Below are 19,860 nucleotides of genomic sequence, written 5' to 3' on the forward strand. Positions count from 1 at the left end.
GGGCCCAGTTACAAGATGGGTTGGGTCAGGCACGAATGGGATTCCGGGGCTTGATCCACGTGTCAAGAACTCAGAGGCCAGGATCACAGGTTGGGATGTGTTAGCCAAGGATACAGGTCAGGACTTATACAATCATGCGGCACAAGACACATGGATCAACGCGTACAGGTCGGAATATACGAGCCAAGGACACAGGTCAGGACTTATAGCTTGGCGGCACAAGACACATAGACAGAAGAGTATAGGTCGGGATGTGCTAGTTAAGGATACAGTCGGGACTTACAATCATGCGGCACAAGACACATGGACAGAAGCGTACAGGTCGGGACGTACCAGCCATGGATACAGGTCAGAACTTATAGCCTTACGGCTCAGGATACATGGATCGACGCGTACAGGTCAGAATAAACGAGCTAAGAGCACAGGTCAGGACTTATAGCTTGGCGGCACAAGACACATGGACAGAAGCGTACAGGTCGGGACGTGCCAGCCATGGATATAGGTCAGGACTTATAGCCTTACGGCTCAGGATACATGGATCAACGCGTACAAGTTGGAATATACGAGCCAAGGACACAGGTCAGGACTTATAGCTTGGCAGCACAAGACACATGGACAGAAGCGTACAGGTCGGGACGTGCCAACTATGGATACAGGTCAGGACTTATAGCCTTACGGCTCAGGATACATGGATCAACGCGTACAGGTCAGAATATACGAGCCAAGGACACAGGTCAGGACTTATAGCTTGGCGGCACAAGACACATGGACAGATGCATACAGGTCGGGACTTATAATCATGTGGCATAAGACACATGGACAGAAGCGTACAGGTCGGGACGTGCCAGCCATGGATACAGGTCAGCACTTATAGCCTTACGGCTCAGGATACATGGATCAACGCGTACAGGTCAGAATATACGAGCCAAGGACACAGGTCGGGGATATACGAGCTAAGGACATAGGTCAGGACTTATAGCTTGACAACACAAGACATATGGACAAAAGCGTACAGGTCGGGATGTGCCAGCCAAGGATACAGGTCGGGACTTACAATCATGCGGCACAAGACACATGGACAGAAGCGTACAGGTCGGGGTGCGCCAGCCATGGATACAGGTCAAGACTTATAGCCTTACGGCATAGGACACATGATTTACGATGTACATGTCGGGAAATACAAACCAAGGCATACACGTCGCGACAGACGTACACAGGTCAGGACTCGGGATAGGCAGAAGTAAATTAAGGTGTACAGGTTCAGAGGCGAGATAATCAGAACCAGACTAAAGCGTACAGGTCGCTGTGCAAGGCAAGGCAGGGCGGTAGCTCACAAGGCAGGTCAGTAGTTCACAAGACAAGATATGCGGGACAGGGCCGAATGTGCAGATCGGGATTTGTGATATGGCAAGTACAAGTTGGTGACAGGTATGTACCCACAGGTCAGGATTGGCCAGTATGAAGACCCAGTCCAGGATTAACAGGTCGAGGCAAGCATACACTACAGGACAAGCAAGTCAGGGAATCGTAATCACCCGTCAGAGAATAATCACAGCGTGTCAAGGAATATACTAACAGTCTAGGGCTCATTACCCCCAGATTCCTTCTTCGACCTATAAGAAGATGCCCGTGTCAATCACCGCCAGACAAGGACTAACACCCGACATTTCCTGACAGCCGCCAGACTCCGGAAACGTCCACAGCAGTATAAAAAGGGAGGCTTTGTCCTTACGCAGGTACGCTCACTCGTCAGTTGATACTCATCTCTTACTTTTCGTCCTTTCTCTGTATTTTTCAAGGAAAAAGTACCTGACTTGAGCGTTGGAGGGCTTGACCTGGGGACTTTTTCCCTGGTTTATGGTCTCTAACGACTCGTGGGATAGTCTGAGTATCCACAGGACCTTTGCTTCGTCACCACCCCCTGTCATCTGCTCATGTAAGCTTTTTCGGCGGGTGCCAGATCGACCAGGCTTCTCAGCGACTTTCCGTCGACACCGGCAACAGCGTGGCTCGCCTTCATCCGACTCAGCTTCCGGACGGGATCAGTTATCATTTGTTAGGCTTGTTTTTTCATCTTCATATCTCTTATAGCTGGCAATCACCTATATCAACATTTGTTTTTACTCGGTGAGGAGCTATTCTTTCAAAACAATGAAATACATTTGTCACTATGAAACTTGATATTACATATATGTATTTGGAAATTTGCAAGTCTCTCATGAATGTAGTAATTAGTTTGAACTAAACTAGTGCTAATGATGTTTGATTAAAATTATATACTCAAGGTGTCCTTGTTATACTTTTAATTATTATTTAGATCATTTTAATTTACTTTTCATGTTCTAATGTTATTCCAAAATATCTTTATTAATATTAAATAAATATCACAGCAAAAACTAGCCTCTGCTACCATTTTCCAACCTTTTTGCATTATTTTGATGTCTTTTTGGAAGACTTACTTGCAATTTTAGCTTCCTGAATAAAAAAAAATTCCTATGCTAAAGAAAACAATCACTAATAGTCAGTGGATATGTTTGATTTCTTTGTTTAGAATTATAGAGTTGGTGAGTGCCATTGCAGTGTTTGGTTATGAGCCACACTCGGTCCTGCCAATAGCTCTTTGTGCTCTTGGTGAAGATGTGAGGTTCACGCCACTGCGTAAGATGAAGGTTCTTGCAAGCAGTGTGCAGTAAGGTTCGCTCATTCTAGTAGATATAATTAATTTTATTTGAACAGTTTTTTCTTTTCTTTTGATACATCGTGACTTCTAATTCTCTGTGTGTGAATCTTTTGTTAGGTTTCTACACTCCTTTTTTGAGGCAGATTTGGACATGGCTTGGGCTAATCCTTGCATCAAGGAAGAACTTTTATGCATATTTAGCAGTTAGGTACAACTGCATCATTGTGCCCGGTGGCATTTACGAGACACTTCACTGAGCCATGACACTGAGGTCTATCTTTTGCATTGAACCAAATACTCCACTGAAGACTAATGTATTAATCTTGTTCTTAATGTTATACATTTATTCTAAATTCAAATTACTTTCTCAATTCACTACTTTTTTTCAGGTTAATAATGCAGTCGAAGTAGTTACATCTAGGATTAGCATGTTGAATGATACATAGCATTATCTAATCCTTGTTTAATTGGTAATTTCTCACGATATTGGCTTTAGTTATATAAGGTTTAACTGATATTTAACATGGTTTTATTTTATTTCCGTCAATCACTTTGTTGTTTCTTCTGAGAGTGAAGTTTAGTCTCATCCAGTTATCATATGCTTTCCTGATATTTCAGTTGTATATTTTCTTATTTGGATTTCAGATAAAAAGGATCATCTGAACACTAATGTTGAATCCTTAAAACAAGAACAGGGTTTGTGAGAATTGCCATTGAGACAAGATGCCCTCTAGTTCCTGTCTTTTGCGTTGGTCAGGTTTGATTTTTTATCCGTTCTAATGATACGATCACATGAATTCTCAATGTTGCAACTGGATTTTGCATTTCCAAGATTATGATGATTATAATCTTTTATTAATTATTGGTGGACAGAGCTATGTTTTCCGGTGGTGGAATATTTTTTTCAGATTGCGAGATCACTAAAATTTACTCCATTGGTCTTCGGGGGAAGATTTGGGTAGGCTTCACCCTCCAAATTTTATTGCAAGTAACCTTTTTCTGTTAAGTAGAACTCCAGTTCCGTTTCGGCATCCCAATTGCATGTCGTAGTTGGACGAAGAATCCAACACCCACTGCAAAAGAGCTAAATGAATAAAGATGGCGTATTTCACTCATCGAGTGTGCCAATGCTTCCAAAACCATATCTTCTGGGCAAAAGTTTTTTCATTGGAATAAAACATGTATGTTTGTCTTGTTTCTTGATTTGGTAGATAAATGAGGTACATGCTCGGTTTGTTCATGCCCCTCCAGGAGCTCTTTGACAAGTACAAGAGCAAGACTGGTTACCATGATCTTTAACTCAGGATTCTGTAATACGTCTCTAGGCCATGCTATCTGCCTCTCCTAAATGCATCATAAGCCTGCTTCTAAAGGGGAATAAGACAACATGGTCTGATGTGTTTAGATCAAGGTTTTCAATAGCGGCGAATAGCGCGCTACATAGCACTATCGCACGTTACGATCAGCGAACACTCTGCAGCGTTCGCTAATTAGCGATTGTCCCGAATAGCCCACGCTATTCGGGACAAAAGCGTAGATAGCGCACATAGCGTGCGCTATCATGACCTAGTGGCCCATAGCGGGTGCTATAATTACAAATTGCTTACACAATAGGTAGGGTGAAGGCGAGTCGAATTGTGAACGGGGCAGAGGCGAAGGTAGGGCAAGGCGACAGGCGGCGATCGGCGAGCGACAAGGCGAGCAGTGACCTGTGAGCGGCGGCGAGGGACAACGATTGGAGGTAAGCTTTTCTCCTTCCTTTCGTTTTCTTCGTTTTTTCATTTTTTTTTCCTCAAAGGAGCAAAGATTTCACGATTTCTAGAAGTCGGGTATCTAGATCAATTGAGTGATCAATCCTTTCTGTTCGAACAGAAAGGATCTGGATTGATCACTCGATCGATCCAGGACATCTGGATCGATCACTGGATCAATCCAAACCCTGGATCGATCCAGTGATCGATCCAGATCCTTTCTGTTCGAACATGTTGCATTTTGTGTTAAGAGTGTTGTTCCTCTTGTAAGTGTGTTAAGGGAAGTTGATTCGGAGGAGAGATCGACCATGGGATAAAATTTAATTGTGGGGGAGTTGATAGAAAATACAAGCCCATTTGGAAAAAATTTGATTCACGAAAGACTCCACAACTTCATCATCCTCTACACGCGGTCGGGTACTATTTGAACCCGCAATTGGGTTATGAAGAAAGATTTTCTGATTGTGATGAAGTTAGAGATGGATTGTATACTTGCATGGATAGGATGTTGTCTTTTGATGATCGTCTTAAAGTAGACATCCAATTGGACTTGTATAATAAAGTTGAAGGAGAATTTGGAACTCCAATAGCAAAACGAACAAGAATGTTGCGAACTCCGAGTAAAATTTTCTTCTTGTAACCGTTCTTGTAAAATTATACTAGCATTCATATTTTAAAATTATATACATTCTTGTAATTTTTTTTTATGTTATTACTTATTAGTCTTGTGGTGGGAACGTTTTGGAAGTAAGACACCCGAGCTTACTACATTTGCAATTCGAGTACTTGGTCTCACTTGTAGTGCTTCGGGATGTGAAAGAAATTGGAGCACTTTTGAATCGGTGAGTATTCTAAGTTTTTAACTCTACTTGAATTTTAATTGTTTTATAATTTTCATATCATTGTTTAATTTTTATATATGTTTTCTTCTTTGTAATATTAGATTCATACAAAAAAGAGAAATAGGCTTGAACATGCAAAGTTGAATGCATTGGTGTTTGTGAAATATAACTTCAAGCTTAGGGAGAGAACATTAGGAGGAGAGACAAGATTGATCCCATTATAGTTGATGAAATTAATTCGGATGATGAATGAATAATTGAGAAAGAAGGTCCAATCCTCCCCGTAACTACTAAATGGCTTGAAGATGATGAATTATTTGAAAGTGATCCTATTGTGGGTGTGTCGTCGGCTACCTTTGAAAGTCTTTTCGACTCAGATAAGCGAGTCGAAGATGTTGAGGATATAGTTGAAGTTCCTCCTACGAATTCAAAAAAAAGAATTGTTGAAAATTCAAGTAAGCACTAAGCATATGCAAATTATTTATTTATATCTACTTCACCTATAATTGATTCTTAAATGTCATATCTCTTATATAATAGGTGGAAGCAAAGACAAACAAGCAAGGTTGAGTCTTGTTGATGTGGAAGATAATCATCTTGATGTTGAAAATTATGGAGGAGTAATTCCAACAACTTTTGATAGTGGAAAATTTCCAACCATAGACACTATTGATGATGATAGTGATATAGAGTTGGATGATACTAATTATTTTTAGGTTATGTTGTTTTAATTATAAGACTTTTTAAATTGTTGTTATGAGATATTTTGACATGTAATGAATTATTATGATTAATTTTAAGTTATGTTATTTTTATTTTACTTATATAAGTATATTTTTTAAAAAAATTTAAACATTGACGTGCACAAAAAACTTACGTTATACGCTTCGCTATTTACACTACGCGATGACAAGACAAAAACGCTATGAACCAACGCTACGCGATTTAAAACACTGGTTTAGATAGGATAAGTTAGTACCGATGCTTGGTTACAATAACCCAAAAAGTCGACCAGGAGGCTATCGTGAATACTATACATGAAGGAGGTTTTTCTTAATTAACTTTTTTTCTTTACAAGTTGCTATGAATTTCTTGAACTATATTGAAAGAGGTTTCTATCTTCTGTTGGGTGCACTTTAATACAAAGTTTTCTAGATACTTTTGCTATCTTGCATACACAGTTATTATTTTTTATTCGAGCTTTCGATGTTTCATGAAATTTTGACTTTTATTATTAATTTGAAAAATTATGACTTTTATCCTTATTTTCAATTATGCTTAATGAGGGGAGCATACTATAATCTCTATTTGGTAATACATGACAAATATCCTTATTCTCTTTCTTAACCAAGATGCCAATTTTCTTTGATTTTATGTCCTTTAACAAGAGGGAATCACCATGCTCACCCAAGATGTGGGACAATCTTGTGATCTCATCATCGAGGGTCATCTTCTGAAATCTCATCTGATCAAGTTGGGTAGAAAATCAAGTAAAGAACTTGATATTGCAAGAGGTAGATTTTATTTCTAGAATGAATCAAGAAATTGTCTAAAATGTTAGGGTCCTCTAAGTGAATCAAAACTCTTACCACCATTGTCATGGTGGTATATGGGTCTGATTATTTTTTATTATTTCGACAAAATTTTATAGTTAATAATAAGATAACATCTATTGAAAGTTGTAGAGTTTATTCATTTATACCTAATTCTAATTGTTTATTTTTTTCAAAAAGAGTAGTTAAGGGAATTGAAAGAATGTTCACCCATCATAGATTAAAAAACATACCTCACATAATAGTGACTATGTAGTATTAAAGCTAGACTATATGTCTACTAATGATAAGGATTGCATATAAAAGATGGTAACACTTTACAACTAAGTGTGTTGATGACCGAAACCGAAGTTCTTATCATCATCATCACCATAATTTCCTACTTAGTGGTCATCACTAACCAAACGTAGTCCACTCATTAGCATTTCTCAATTTTTACTCTATCCCCCGGTAGTATCCATATAAAACTACGACGGATCCTTCCCGAAATATAACCTAGAATTACATCTTCATTATCTAAGCGGACTCGGAACATACCGTTGGGAAGTGATTCAGTAATTAAACCTTCATGAATCAATTTTTGTTCTTTCATTCCAGGTAAACTCCTTGAAATATCAACTAATGGAGGAAAAGTTATATAATTTACTTTTTTTTCTCTATAAAATAGGAAGTATCTAAATTTTTTTTTAGCTTAGCCAATCTATGCCATAAAAAAAAATTCCTTCATCTCTTGATCATCATGATCCTACTATCTTTGTTTTTGAATATGATGCCTTTATTAAATCAACCATAACCAATCTAAACTAATTGTTGGGTTCTTCGAGCCGCGAAAACCGCTTTTTCGCGTCGCGGAAACCCCGAAGGACCCAAAGCGGTAGATCCGTGCAAAGATTCGTATAAAAATTTGAAAAACTATTTCTTGTACGAGTTCAAAAACTGATCTACTACTTAGATCTATGAGGAAAAAGTGTTTACCCTTGATGCGCGCCCTACGCGAATCCCGCTCTTCCAAGGTGTTGCCGGATCTCAAGACCGTCAAGCGCCGGTCCTCTAGAAGTATCCACACGGACAACTTAGGTGGAGAAAACCTCACACAAAGGTGTGCTAGCACCTTGGTAAGGTTCGGCCAAGTAAGGAGGAGAGGGAGAGGGAGAGCTTGAGAGGAAGGAGGAAGAAGATGCAACACATGAATGAAAAATCAAATTCTCATTCACAAAACAAGTGGCCGGCCACTTTCAAAATTCACATTAATTGCATTAATTGCAATTAATATGAAACCATTAAGAGAGTGGCTTTGTAACTTCCATGAGGTGGCACCCATGATGATGTGGAACATCATTATTGGTCCACCTAATGCCAACTCACCAATGAAGTGGCAAAAGGTCAAGTCAAAATTGACCTTTGGTCTTCCTTCTCAAGTCAAGTCAAACTTGACTCAATCTCTACCATGGTGGATCTAATCCAACCATCTGATTCGAGCCAACTTAATATAATGAATCTAATTCATTAAATTAAATTGATTCAATGAGTCAAAATCTAAATTAGACTCATTTAACACACGAATCAACTTGAGTCGAACTCAAGTTAGCCCAATTAGGATTACTCTTAATCCAATTTGATTCATCAAATGAATCTAATCCTCTTGGTTCATCATATGAACCTAATCTCCACCTAATTGTCCTAAGTGTGTGACCCTATAGGTTCTTGTAACGTTGGCAATGCCCTAAACCCATTTAGGAGCATAAGTAATGAGCGGTATCTAGCAACACATCATTACTACCCAAGTTACAAGAATGTCGAGATCCGACATCACCTTGTGACTACCAATTGTGACTACTCACAAAATAATGACAAGTGTCCTTCTATCCTAGACATCTAGATTGATCAATATGAGGCATAGACCGTGTCATCCTCTAATCAATCTAAATCTTGAACTCCAAGTAGACTCACTCGATCAAATGAGCTCAACATCTAATGTTGACTCATTTGGGCATGGCCATGCACTTAGTGGTCTCACTCTATCAAGAATACCGATGTCGCTCCCGTCATATGGGAGGGATAGATTCCATCTACATCACTCACATCCCTCTACATAATTCGTTATATACCCAGTAATCGCCTTTATAGTCCACCCAGTTACGGGTGACGTTTGACGAAACTAAAGTACATAACTCCTTATGTAGGGATCCATGGTGACTTCAGGTCTAAGGACTAATAGTCATACTAATAACCACATGAGAAAGTATATGACACTCATATAACGATCCATGATACTTTCTCATGGCGGGTCATTCAGTATACATTCTCTAATGCATACCCATGTGTCAGCTTGATATCTCTATATCCATGACTTGTGAGATCAAGTCATCGAGCTGACCTACATGCTAGTCTTATTGTATTAACATTGTCCCTGAATGCTAATACTCGACTAGGAATGATTTAGAGTAGTGTTCCCTATATCATCTCACTATCGATTCAACTAATCGATTGATATAGGTATGAACCTTCTACTCAAGGACGCTATTATACTTAGTCTATTTGGCACTAATATAAATAAGTATAATAACCAAACAAATGCCTTTATTAATATACAAGAATATGATATACATGAGTCCGTACAATCATCAAATGATTGGCTCTAGGGCTCTAACTAACAATCTCCCACTAGCACTAGTGCCAATCAGTATAGGCTCTAAGGCCTAAAGACCTAGTGTGACCATCATGCTTCCTTTGTGCCAAAGCCTTGGTCAAGGGATCTGCGATGTTAGCCTCTGTAGGTACTCTGCAAATCTTCACATCTCCTCTATCGATAATCTCTCGAATGAGATGGAAGCGTCGTAGTATGTGTCCGCTGGTGTGAGCGAGGTTCCTTCGCCCGTGCTATAGCTCCATTGTTGTCACAATAGAGCTCAATGGTCAGCGATGCTAGGAACCACCCCAAGTTCGATGATGAACTTGCGGATCCAACACCTCCTTTCGCCTCCGATGCGAATATACTCGACCATTGTAGAATCGACTCGTATCACCTTGAACTCTTCCGGTGTGACACCACCATTAATGCAAAATACGAACCCCGACTGCGATCGGTAATCATCACGATCGTGGAAGCAGGCATCACTGTAACCCTTTACAGTTAGCTCATCATTGCCTCCATATATCAAGAAATATTCTTTAGTCCTTCGTAAGTACTTAAGAATATTCTTGACCGCTATCCAGTGACTTTCACCTGGATCTGACTGGTATCTGCTCGTCATGCTCAAAGCATACGAGACATCAGGTCGAGTACACAACATGGCGTACATGATCGATCCTATGGCTGAGGCATAAGGGATCTGATCCATGCGGTCTCTCTCCTCTCTAGAAGAGGGACCTTGAGTCTTCGAAAGACTCACGCCATGTGACATCGGCAGAAATCCCTTCTTGGAATTCTGCATGGCAAACCGAAGGAGTACCTTGTCAATATATGTACTCTGACTTAGGCCAAGCAATCTCTTAGATCTATCTCTATAGATCTGTATCCCAAGAATACGAGATGCCTCACCTAAGTCCTTCATTGAGAAGCAACTCCCTAGTCTTGACAGACTGAAACATAGGGATGTCCTTCCCAATGAGTAGTATGTCATCCACATACAGTATGAGGAAGACAACTATGTCCCCTACAACCTTCTTGTAGACACAAGGCTCATCTTCATTCTTGATGAAACCAAACTGTTTGATCGCATCATCGAATCGAAGATTCCAGCTCCGAGAAGCTTGCTTTAGTCCATAAATGGACCTATGCAGCTTGCATACTCTGCTAGTATGCTGTGGATCTACAAAACCCTCAGGTTGTGTCATGTACACATCTTCGAGTAGGTTTCCATTCAGAAACGCGGTTTTGACATCCATCTGCCATATCTCATAGTCATGGTAGGCTACAATAGCAAGCATGATCCGAATGGACTTAAACATCGCCACTGGAGAAAAGGTTTCATCATAGTCAATACCATGAATCTGCTTGAAACCTTTAGCTACCAAGCGACCCTTATAGATAAGTCCATCCATGTCAGTCTTTCTCTTAAAGACCCACTTGCACCCAATGGGTTTTACCCCTTCAGGTGGATCAACCAAAGTCCATACTTGGTTGGTGTACATGGATTCTATCTCGGATCTCATGGCTTCTAGCCATTTCTCAGAATCTGGTCTCATCACAGCTTCTTGATAGGTGGTAGGCTCATCCTCTATGAGCACAATGTCATCATGGTCAGACAAGAGAAATGAGTATCTCTCAGGCTGACGACGTACCCTATCAGACCTGCGAAGAGGTATGTCTACTTGAACCGGTTGTTGTTCCTCAACTTCTTGTGGAACAACATCATCCACAACACTTTGTGATTCCAGTTCAATTTCCATCGAGGCATCAGTGCTATTGTTCGCATCTTGAACTTCTTCAAGATCGAACGTGCTCCCACTAGTCTTTCTAGAAACAAAGTCCCTTTCTAGAAAGACCCCAGTCTTTGCCACAACTACCTTGTGCTGACTGGGAATGTAGAAGTAATATCCCTTAGTTTCCTTGGGATATCCGATGAAATAGCACTTGTCAGATTTGGGTCCTAACTTGTCTGAGACTTGACGTCTAACGTAAGCCTCACAACCCCAAATCCTCATGAAAGACACCTGGGCATCTCTCCCAGTCCATATCCTATATGGTGTCTTTATCACGACCTTTGATGGAACTCGGTTGAGTATGAAAGCTGCCGTGTCTAGAGCATATCCCCATAGATATGTCGGAAGATCTGTGTGACTCATCATAGATCGTACCATATCTAATAAGGTACGATTCCTCCTTTCGGATACACCATTCCACTGTGGTGTTCCAGGAGGAGTGAGTTGAGATAAAATCCCACACTCAGCTAAGTAGTCACGAAACTCATGGCTTAAGTATTCACCACCTCGATCTGATCGAAGTACCTTAATACTCTTGCCAAGCTGGTTCTGTACTTCATTCTTGAATTCTTTGAACTTTTCAAAGGATTCAGACTTATGTGTCATCAAGTACACATAACCGTATCTACTGAAATCATCAGTAAATGTGATGAAGTACCTATAACCGCCTCTAGCAGCAACATTGAAAGGGCCACATACATCACTATGTATGAGTCCTAACAAATCAGTTGCTCTCTCGCTATGCCCACTAAAGGGGTCTTGGTCATCTTGCCTCGTAGGCATGACTCGCATATCTCATATGATTCTAAATCAAATGAGTCCAGCAAACCATCCTTATGGAGCTGGGATAAGCGCTTGTCATTTATATGACCTAAGCGACAGTGCCAGAGGTATGTTTGGTTCATGTCATTTGACTTGAACCTCTTGGTACTAATGTTATAGATAGGGCTCTCAAGGTCTAGAATATAGAGTCCATTTATTAGTGGTGCACTACAATAGAACATATCTTTCAAATAAACAGAACAACATTTGTCTTTTATTATAAAAGAGTATCCTTTCTTGTCTAAACAAGAAACTAAAACTATGTTCTTAGTAAGAGCAGGCACATAACAACAATCATCTAAATCTAGTACAAGCCCAGAGGGCAGAGATAGCTGATAAGTTCCTACAGCAACAGTAGCAACCCGTGCTCCATTGCCTACTCGTAGGTCTATCTCACCCTTCGTCAATGCCCTGCTATTCCTCAGCGCTTGTACATTAGTACAAATGTGCGAAGCACATCCGGTATCTAATACCCACGATGAAGAAATAGAGAGGTTGACTTCTATAACATTTATACCTGAAGTAGAAATCTTATTTCTCTTCTTCTTAAGATCTTCCAGGTATTCTTTGGAGTTCCTCTTCCAGTGCCTTGCTTGTCCTTGATATAGGTGACAAAGATGTTCAACCATATCGTAAGCGCTCATCAACTCATGTTGCTTCTGAAACTCAGAGTTCATGGTTGCGAGCATAAGACAAGACACATCTAATGCGTCATCTTGATGCTTCTTGTAAGCTTCTCGGTCTGCTCGCGTGGCAGTGGCAGGAGGAGCCTCCGGAATGGGCTGCTCCAGAACGTACAGTTTACGTTCTTGGGTGAGAACTATTCTCAGGTTCCTGTACCAGTCCAGGAAATTTGCTCCGTTGAGCTTGTCCTTCTTAAGGGCAGATCGCAGAGAGAAAATGTTCGTATTTGACGTCATGGTTATCTACAACAGAAAAATTTGCAGAAATAAATATCATATTCTTTAAAAATCATTTAATTAGGCCTTTTAATTAAATGATGCTCCCACTGAATTCTATAATTCTTGTGGGACAAGATCCACATCATACTAACCCTTGAGTTAGCTTTGGCTAATACGCCCAAGGCTTAGTATGATCGGTAGGTAACGATTACCAATTACATCTCTATGCAACTCTTGTTTATAAAATCAATATCCGCATTTATATTAAAACTCGAGTTAGCTTTGGCTAATACGCCCGAGAGTTAATATAGATGTGATTTTGATCTATCTTTTCCAACCGTTGGAATAATGCCTATAGTTGACTCGATCCAACCGAGTAACTAGGAATACTCAATCTAATTGAGTTTGTATTCACCCATGCGTTGATAGGCGGGACCAAGATTGTCCCTCTGTACCCTACCAAGATAATATGTATTGCTCTGCTTTGGCAGATTCAACAATACATGTGATCGAGGTAGTGATAGGTATCACGGCACGGTTAGGCATTTTAGAGTTGGTTCGATCTAGATCTAATCTAATCGAGAAGAATGCATCTTGTGCACGACTTAGATCTAATCTAATCGCAAGGGTGCATCATGTGCACGACTTAGATCTAATCTAATCGTTAAGGCACTAATTAATTAATTAATTATTAAACATGCATCAAATACATAATAATTAATTAATTAATCTATTTGTGATTTAGTCATGGCCCTACTACGATCTTCTCAAGCCAATGAGAAGATCGATTGGTCAACCTAGGGTCAACAGCTTCTCCAAGCGCCTCCCTTTGACCACCTTGTGTTGCTCGTGCCTGCCTCGGAACTCCGTCTCGTGTGGACCCTCCACCGCTCCAATTTGTACATTACAATTTGAAACTCGAGTTACATTCGAGTCTAAATCTAATTTACAACAAGAATAAAAGACGAGGCACGACGCGCAGGTCGCGAATAATAAAATAAATACAACACGCGAAAACACATCACGGCACGCAGGCCGTATTATGAATTACAACACAACCAATCATATTGGGCTTTGGGCCATGACTATCACAAATTAATATATATAATTCAAAATTATATATTTTCATAATTTTCTATAATTTTAAAATTAATTTTTACAATTTTACAAGTAAAATTTCCCGGCGGTCCCGTTTAGCGGTTTCGGGCGCAATCGCGGAACGGATCCCCTTGCGGGGCAGCGCCCCTACCCGCGATCTAACCATCGCGAGGGTTCCTTTGCGATCCAACAGCGCCTAAACCCGCTGTCCCAAAACGATTTGGGCCGAGACATTACCGTTTCGGAAAAATCTTCCCGACGGGTTCGTTTTTAGCGATTTCGGGTGCGATCGCGGAGCAAATCCCCTTGCGGGGTTAGGGGCAGCGCCCCTACCCACGATCTAACCATCGTGAGTTGCTCCGTTGCGATCTAAAGGCACCCGAGTCTGCTGTCCCAAAAGATTTTGGGTCGAAACGAAGCCGTTTGGGAAAATTCTTCCCGATAGCCGAAGCCTACAAGTGCCGAGACACTTGTGCTTCGCCTATAAAGAAAAATTACCCATAAAAACATAAAAATTGAATTTTTACAGAAAATCACAGAAGCTTTTTTGTTTTCCAAAAACCAAAAACTAACTCGTACAAGTCTTTGCACGTGGCTCTGATACCACTGTTGGGTTCTTCGAGCCGCGAAAACCGCTTTTTCGCGTCGCGGAAACCCCGAAGGACCCAAAGCCGTAGATCCGTGCAAAGATTCGTATAAAAATTCGAAAAACTATTTCTTGTACGAGTTCAAAAACTGATCTACTACTTAGATCTATGAGGAAAAAGTGTTTACCCTTGATGCGCGCCCTACGCGAATCCCGCTCTTCCAAGGTGTTGCCGGATCTCAAGACCGTCAAGCGCCGGTCCTCTAGAAGTATCCACACGGACAACTTAGGTGGAGAAAACCTCACACAAAGGTGTGCTAGTACCTTGGTAAGGTTCGGCCAAGTAAGGAGGAGAGGGAGAGGGAGAGCTTGAGAGGAAGGAGGAAGAAAATGCAACACATGAATGAAAAATCAAATTTCTCATTCACAAAACAAGTGGCCGGCCACTTTCAAAATTCACATTAATTGCATTAATTACAATTAATATGAAATCATTAAGAGAGTGGCTTTGTAACTTCCATGAGGTGGCACCCATGATGATGTGGAATATCATTATTGGTCCACCTAATGCCAACTCACCAATGAAATGGCAAAAGGTCAAGTCAAAATTGACCTTTGGTCTTCCTTCTCAAGTCAAGTCAAACTTGACTCAATCTCTACCATGGTGGATCTAATCCCACCATCTGATTCGAGCCAACTTAATATAATGAATCTAATTCATTAAATTAAATTGATTCAATGAGTCAAAATCTAAATTAGACTCATTTAACACACGAATCAACTTGAGTCGAACTCAAGTTAGCCCAATTAGGATTACTCTTAATCCAATTTGATTCATCAAATGAATCTAATCCTCTTGGTTCATCATATGAACCTAATCTCCACCTAATTGTCCTAAGTGTGTGACCCTATAGGTTCTTGTAACGTTGGCAATGCCCTAAACCCATTTAGGAGCATAAGTAATGAGCGGTATCTAGCAACACATCATTACTACCCAAGTTACAAGAATGTCGAGATCCGACATCACCTTGTGACTACCAATTGTGACTACTCACAAAATAATGACAAGTGTCCTTCTATCCTAGACATCTAGATTGATCAATATGAGGCATAGACCGTGTCATCCTCTAATCAATCTAAATCTTGAACTCCAAGTAGACTCACTCGATCAAATGAGCTCAACATCTAATGTTGACTCATTTGGGCATGGCCATGCACTTAGTGGTCTCACTCTATCAAGAATACCGATGTCGCTCCCGTCATATGGGAGGGATAGATTCCATCTACATCACTCACATCCCTCCGCATAATTTGTTACATACCCAGTAATCGCCTTTATAGTCCACCCAGTTACGGGTGACGTTTGACGAAACTAAAGTACATAACTCCTTATGTAGGGATCCATGGTGACTTCAGGTCTAAGGACTAATAGTCATACTAATAGCCACATGAGAAAGTATATGACACTCATATAACGATCCATGATACTTTCTCATGGCGGGTCATTCAGTATACATTCTCTAATGCATACCCATGTGTCAGCTTGATATCTCTATATCCATGACTTGTGAGATCAAGTCATCGAGCTGACCTACATGCTAGTCTTATTGTATTAACATTGTCCCTGAATGCTAATACTCGACTAGGAATGATTTAGAGTAGTGTTCCCTATATCATCTCACTATCGATTCAACTAATCGATTGATATAGGTATGAACCTTCTACTCAAGGACGCTATTATACTTAGTTTATTTGGCACTAATATAAATAAGTATAATAACCAAACAAATGCCTTTATTAATATACAAGAATATGATATACATGAGTCCGTACAATCATCAAATGATTGGCTCTAGGGCTCTAACTAACACTAATCATGTTCAATATTAAATTTGTTTCTCTTAAGTTTCAACCTCTAGGGTCTTTAAAGAAATAAGAAAGAATATCCGGTAATGATAAGTCAATTTAAAGCTTTATATTATTCTTTCTCACTCTTCTCTTTGTTGAGATCTTAAAGATTATTCTTAGTGCATGATTGATGAATTACTTTAGGCCTAATATGTAGGAATTATTAGACAATCATTTGAATAATTATAGAGATGTTACAATATATTTATAGAAATTGGGACTTAGGTCCCAAAAAAGTTTCTTCTGCCAGAATTGTTAGAGGTGACACCATCGACAAATCATCAACGGGATTGAAATTTTTATCTTATCAGACTTCTTAGTATTATTTCAATGTTCTTGATTTTCTAATATCATCGACATATACTTGGGTGAGATTGGAATTCTTATCTTATTAGACTTTTTAGTATTATCATACTGGTCTTATTGTTCTAATATCATCAACATATTCATTGAAATTGTTATTTGATTAGACTTCTCATTATTATCCTAGTGGTCTTGGTTTTTTTATATCCCCGGGTGAAAATTGGGACTTGGGTTCTAAAAGGATTTCTTCTTCCAGAACTATTAGAGAGCGAGATTAGACTTCTTATCTTATTAGGCTTCTCAGTATTATTCCAACAATCTGGATTTTCTGATATCATTGGTATATCCCCAGGTGGGATTATAATTCTTATCTTATTAGACTTTTTATTTTTATTATCTTGGTTTTATGATCTCATCAATATATATCCATTGAAATTGTTATCTTATCAGACTTCTTAGTATTATCCTAGTAGTCTTGGTTTTCTAATATCATTAACATTAACATTTCCATTGAAATTATTATCTTATCAGGCTTCTTAGTATTATCCTAGTGGTCTTAGTTTTTTGATTTCATCAACTGGTCACTAGTTTTGGGTTTTCTTAGTGTTCTCATTATTATGCCAATTGGGGGGTTCTCTTAATCCATTGTTTTATTAATTTTTTCTAATCGGACTTCATTCGAGTCCACCCTTCAGTCCCGAAGGGGCACATGTGACAGTTCTTGTCTGGGTTGATCCCCTTCAACTAATTCTTTTCTTCGGACTATTTTGTTCTATAACAACCTTCGGCATAAGCTCTTTCACAAATATCCCTGTGGGATTGGTATTTTATATTATTGGTATTCTTATTTACTATCCAAGGCGGGATTGGTCTCTTGGTTGGGATTGGTATTCTGATTTTCTTGATATTCTTACGAATATGCTCGGTTGGGACATTATTGGATTTCTAGTATTCTTGTCTTTCTAATTATTATCCTCTCGACCTAGGGATCAAGCTTCTCTCCTTGGTTGAGATGGATTAGAGTTTTGATCTTCTTAATATTCTTACTTGTCCCCATGACCGTGAGATTGATCTCCTTTCCCCAACTAGGATATTATTGAACTTTTGGTACTCCTTGATGTCTGTTTATCTTCCTCCCGACCAAGGGATTGAACTCCTCTTCCCCGGGCAGGACACTATTGGACTTTTAGTATTCTCAGTATTCTTTTTATGATTCAAATTTTTTTCAATATTGGCTATGATTTTCAATGTTTTGTTCTTAGGGCTTGCTTTTTGACCATATTCTTGTGTAATGTGGGTTTCTGTTGTTTCACAAGTCCATATCTAGTTTATTCTTTATTTGTTCGAGAATGTTCTATGTTTCTTTGAGAATTCTACTATTCATATTTTGCATACTTTTGTGTTGTAGTTCAATTCAAGTTACAATCAAATTATGAGTGAACTATTTTGTTACTTTCTAAAAGTTTTGTATTGCTGGACACACCATAAGTTTGTCTTGGTCCTCTTATTCTAGGGTTTCTCTTGCTTTTTTTATTAACCTGATTTGGTGTTTGCTTACTTGTATGTTGAATTTATCTAGAGTTAGAGGTAGTGTCACCAACTAAAAATATCATTATTTATCTTCATTGATAGTACTGATGAGGTTCCAAGTGGATGCATTTATAACAAGCTCGTGATTTACGATATCTAAGACCAACTTAAGGAGCGATGATGACCTTTTGTGAATGTTACTCTCATCAAAATAACAATTTGGCTAGTCTTTTTTTTTTTTTGTAATTTTATTTATTTTCCTGTGAAAGCAATTTGGCTAGTCTAGAAATCCATGTTTTTCCTTATGTATGGCTATCTGAATCGACGAACTACTTGGTGCTAGTTAATAGATTTTAGTGTCGCTAGATTTGCCCATTTCAAGACATTTTCTATTGTATAGTTTTTGCCATGAAAAATTGTCTCTTTTTTGTTGGTAATTTTTTTTCTTGGGATTCTGTATTTGATGGAAACATATGTTATTATTTTGATGGAGGAGTCATTTTGTGTTATAACAATTTGAAATAGAACAAGAAGAGAGTAGGTCACAATTGGCGCTTCTATCTAGCACTAGGTAACAAACTTATTGCATGCAACTCATAGGTTTAATGCATTCCTGTGTAGCAAGAAAGAATAATTGATCAAAGTTGTGATTGTAATAGTCAATTTTACATGTATAAGTTTTAATTTTGTTTGTTGATTATTTTCCTTATGTTTTTTGCAGCACAAATAAGGCATAAACTTGATGAACCATAAGCTCATATAAGGCATAGATTCAAGAGTGGATCACCCCCATGGATTCCTTATGGAAAACAACTTTTTGTGGCGCTCAACATTATTGAGAACATTGCAAATAGTACACAGCTCATATTACTTGAATAGGCACAAGCTCAAGTCAACTGTCCAACTAAATTATTTTCTTATGTTCCTTCTACCTAATTCTTATAGGATTCTTTAGTTTTGCTGATATGAATACCTGTATTGTGCAAGAATTTGACTTTTCTTCCTTTTTGTAGTCCAGCTGTCAGTTGGTATCGGGTCTCTTTCTTCTTGGGAAGCTAAAGGAAGAACCAATGTCTTTGCTAGTGACAAGGTATGAGCACCTTTGTATCCTTTAATTCCCTGTCAAGATGATTTCTTGTTTTAGTGTCATGGAACTTGTTTGGGAAGTGGTAGAATTATTTAGCAGAAACAAAAATAATTTGTTCAGTAAACTACTTAATATTTGAATTTTGACAATTATTAGTGCCTTTTTCTTAAGTGATGTGTGCCTTCATTTTTGAATTTGCTTGACACAGTTGTTGATGGTTTTGTTTTTCTCTAGTTAAGTTGCCAATATATAATAAATTAACAATGCCCTTGTGATGGCTTTTGCATATGACTTCTTGAAGTTTGTATGAGTTTTTTGCTACTTGATTTGACATATAATAGTTAATGATTAGGTGTCAATCCAGGTTTTTGAA

The 19,860-nt window shown here is 38.9% G+C and overlaps 1 pseudogene; it reads left to right on the forward strand.

Annotated features, from left to right (window-relative positions):
• The first annotated feature begins 287 nt into the window (after window positions 1–287).
• Window positions 288–3,994, forward strand: LOC122037194 (annotated as a pseudogene).
• The last annotated feature ends 15,866 nt before the right edge of the window (window positions 3,995–19,860 follow it).

The sequence above is a fragment of the Zingiber officinale genome, unplaced genomic scaffold, assembly GCF_018446385.1.
Source record: "Zingiber officinale cultivar Zhangliang unplaced genomic scaffold, Zo_v1.1 ctg243, whole genome shotgun sequence".
Taxonomy (NCBI): domain Eukaryota; kingdom Viridiplantae; phylum Streptophyta; class Magnoliopsida; order Zingiberales; family Zingiberaceae; genus Zingiber; species Zingiber officinale.